Here is a 4378-nt window from a genome sequence, read left to right on the forward strand (position 1 = left end):
CTGGTAGTGAGAAAAATGGCTCCTGAATCATCGGATTAGGTGCATGCACCCTCTTCTCCTCAAGATCAATTTTCCGAGCTACCAAGCTCCCCCTCATCATTTCGTCCTCTAAGAAGACTGCATGTCTCGTTTCTACAAACTTTGTATATCTGTCTGGACAGTAGAAACGAAAACCTTTTGATCTGTCTGGATAGCCAATGAAGTGGCAACTTACTGTTTTGGAATCTAACTTTGCAATGTTTGGATTAAACATTTTGGCCTCAGCAGGGCACCCCCCACACCCTGAAGTGTTGTAGGGAGGGCACCCTTCCTGTCCATAGATCGTACGGTGTTTTGGGCACCGACTTGCTTGGTACTCTATTGAGAATGTGAATGGCGGTTTTAAGCGCCTCCATCCATAATCCCAATGGCAAGTTGGAATAACTCATCATGCTGCGCACCATATCCATAAGTGTACGGTTGCGCCTTTCAGCTACTCCATTCTTTTCTCCCAGAGTGGGATACATTAAAAGCACATGAGTTATCATATCTTTCTCTTGCCAGAATTTCTCCCGCCATACGGGATTTTTGACATAATATTATGTCAGCTTTACCCCGTTACGCAGGTATTTTCCCAGACTTTTCCCGCCATGCAGGTTTTATCATAATCATCTTTTTCCGACATGCGGGTAATTCCTGTAAGGGAACATAAATGCCAGAATTGCCTCACTGCATATTCAATCATCAAATTTAGGAATAAATCTGAATGCTCTTTGACACACATGCTTGATCCGACGTTGGTCAAATTAAACACGCATGTTGCTTGTTTCATTTCAAATCATGTTGACTGAAAAAACTTCTTCATAGAGAGTACATGAAAGACATTCATCAACCAAGACTCTCAATGATCTATTTCTTTTCTTTTGATGCCATTCTTTAGAGAGAACACACTCCCTCACGTTATGACCTTTCTTTCATCTTTTGGGTCACAAGTACCCAGCCATTCGCTTTCACGAATGAAAGCATGAAAACTTTTAGTCTGAGAAAACTTAGCCAATAATCAAGAACAATGGGCATAAAGAATAACCCTACGTTGGTCTGGTTAAAAGAAATGCACATTAAAATTTTGAAACTTTCTTTTATATTCTAAATCACCGTTGTGGCAAAATTAGAATAAACATCATCCTTCTACATTAATTCCATATCACAGTTGGGCGGAAATGGAAATAATGCATATAACTCATAAACAATGTGACTTTCTAAGAATTAATCATCATCATCAACTTTATTGCAGCGGGAACAAGAAATATACATTTCTCTAGTTCAAGAGCATTTCTTGATCTTTATCCGTTCTCTGAAAATTGATCACTTTGATACAAAATTTATCAGATATTTAAACTTTGAACATAAGACTTATAGAATTATAGCATTGTTATCATCAACGTTGGTCAAAAAATAACAATACCATATTTTAACTTTAAAACAAATATCTTTCTTTTGTCATAGTGGAAACTATCTGCATCTTATTTCATCCACAGGGGAAAACATTGCTAAGAACATTTCTTCCAATTAAATTTTCACGTTGGTTCCAATTTAATTGGAAGATACAACTTTTACTTTGCAGCGAAAACTTTACAATATTCTATTAAAAAACAATTCTGTACTCTTTTACTCGCTAAGCAATTTTAACCGGTTGGTTCAAAAATGCATTAGAGAAGCAACAATTTAAATCTTTTACTTTAGTTCTATTCACTTTTAAAAGAGCACCTTTAAATTTCAATAATAAAACATGATCATGTTACTAACAACGTTGGTCATAAAAATAACATAATCATATTCATTTTAATATTCACTTTAACATGCTCTTAAAAACTTAATTCTATCTGAACTTTTATTTTCTTTGTAAAAGAGCACTATTAATTATTTACGCAGCGGAAAAATATGAATAAAAAATTCGTATACTTTTTATTATATACAGAAACTTTTCGTTGAACGAATAAGAAATCATGAACTTTATTATTTTCTTTATAAAATTCATGAACATTTCTTTTTCTGAAAATTTCATGTTTTCATTTTCAGAAACTTTTTTTGTTTACTTTTCTATCTTCTAAACAAAATTTTCGTTGCAAAAAATTTGTATAGAAAACACTATTTGAAATCTGCCAGAAAACTGGACAAATAACAAACTTAAAAGACACGCAGCTTCAGCCGGCCTCGGCCTGGCGCGGGAGGCCCGCAGCGGCCCACGGCCTGCTCCCCCGCACTTTCGCGCGAGCCGAGCCGCCTCAACCCGGCCTGGGCCGCCCGCAGCTGCAGCCTCGGCCCAGCGCCTGCGCGGCCAATGGCCCGCAACCGCTTTAGGTTTTCGATCGGGGCCGTCCGTCGCGATCCGACGGTCCAGTGACGATCTCGCCCGAACAAAACAGGAGTCGATCCCCAGCGACCGAAAACCTAGCGCCATTCCTCCACAGCCCCCGCGCCTCTCTCGCGCACTCCGCTGACGGCGGAGAGACGGGCTTCGCCCCGGCCGCCAGCGACGACGACGGATGCCACCGCGCCGCGCGGGCCTCTCCTTCCCATCCTTTCTTCCCTCTTCACCCTCTCCTTCGTGTGATAGAGAGAGAGAGAGAGAGAGCGACGCGGCGGGGCCTCCTCTGCTCCCCTGTAGCCGGGTTGGGGCTCCGCCGGCAACGGCGTGCAGCCACCGCACCGCGCGAGAGCCACCTTCCCTTTTCCCCTTCCGTTCCATGAGAGAGAGGAAGACAGAGAGGCTACCCCTTTTTCTTTTCAGCGAGAGGAAGAGCGCGGCCAGATCGCGCCGTGGCTATCCTCCTCGTCGGTCGCGCGTCCTCCCTAGCGGTGAGCGCGCCGCCGCCGAGGGATTTGGCCGCGGTGCTAACCCCCTTCTTTTTTTTTGTGTCTTTTTCCTTTCTTTTCCGCGAGCAATTGCTAGCTCCGGTGGTTCTTCGTCCCCGCACCTCGGCTTGCCGATGCGTGTGGGGATCGAGAGGAACAGGCGCGGCCGTGCGGCGGCGCTCTTTGCCGGTGAGGCCCAAGGCCAAAATCCGGTGGTTTACTTTGCCCTGTCTAGGGTTCTTGGGGGAGGGGATCTCTTTTTCTTTTTTTGTTTTTGTTTCTTTGTACCGAAATCATCTAGCCAGTGGCATCTGATACCATTGATAGATCTCTTTGATCGGAGTAGGCTAGTAGATCCGGTAACCTACCTTCTTCTGATGCGGATGAACTCGATCCAGCACCGGCCATGGTGATGGCGGAGTGTGGGCGAGGTGGTGGCGGCGGAGCTTCCCGTCGGCCTAGCGCAAACCCTAGATCGGATTGGTGTGTCGGTGGTGTTGTGGTGCACGATCAACCTCGTGATACGTGACCCGACACCCCACCTCTTTATATTGCGCTGGCAACAGAGGCCCACCAACCATGGTTTGGTTGGGCGTCCCCGATCAGGGCGCGAGTCAGGGGCCCGTTCGACCCGTTGGGTTCGAACGGGATAGAGATCAACCTAACAGGGCCACGAAGGCGACGATGTCTGCGCAGGAGACGACGCCCGGGCAGGCTGCCTCGACGGCGTCCTTGATCGCGTCAATCAGCTCGAAGCCGCGCAGGGAAGGGTCGTTCGGCGGGCTGAGCTTCTCCGGCGTCGGGCTGAACGGGGTCGGGTCTGAGGAGGACGGAAGCATCACAGCCCTAGTCATCAACATCTCAACCAAATTAATCAAGCCTGACCAATCGGCTGTATATAGTATACGTTTGCAAATTCGTTTCTTGCAGTACCTCGACGAAACAGTCGTGGAAGAGCATGCGGATCATGGCGGCGCCATTGCCGGGGTTCTGGGAGATGGCCTTCTCCATGACGCCCTTGACAACGGCCTCCGCTTGGGGGCACTTGTCGTGGTAGAACCCGACCTCCAGTGGCCAGAAAGGGCTGGCCTGGCACCCGACGGCGAGGAGCAGCAATGCACAAGCCATTAGAACGCCCAGCTTTGCAGCAACAGTCGCCATTTTTTCGAAGCTAGCTTGCTTGCTCGACTAAGATTGGATGGGAAGAGAGAAATGTAAGTGGTCGATCGGTGGAGAATGCGTGTTGGCGTGTTGCCATAGCTCCAGCATGAAGCTACTTATGTAGGTGGGCATTTGAATTTTGAAGACCTAGCCTTGGCCAAGAATGCATATGTTGCCGCGTGCTTAAAGTTAACAATGTATTTTGGCTTCGTTGGAACGTTACTATACACCGGTAGTTGCCACCAATCTTAAGCGTCATTGAATCCGCAGGCTGTACTCCTTTTCCTCCCAGTGGCTCCGAAAATTAATCAAAGGGCGTTGGTAATGATATGATACAGAATAGTAGTAACAAACATTAGCCTGATGGTTACATGGGTTGACT

The 4378-nt window shown here is 46.5% G+C and overlaps 1 pseudogene; it reads right to left on the reverse strand.

The window, feature by feature from the left end:
- Nucleotides 1-2413: 2413 nt before the first annotated feature.
- On the reverse strand, nt 2414-4105 carry LOC123065999 (peroxidase 2-like; annotated as a pseudogene).
- Between the last annotated feature and the right edge of the window lie 273 nt (nt 4106-4378).

This window comes from Triticum aestivum, chromosome 3B, assembly GCF_018294505.1.
Source record: "Triticum aestivum cultivar Chinese Spring chromosome 3B, IWGSC CS RefSeq v2.1, whole genome shotgun sequence".
NCBI lineage: Eukaryota > Viridiplantae > Streptophyta > Magnoliopsida > Poales > Poaceae > Triticum > Triticum aestivum.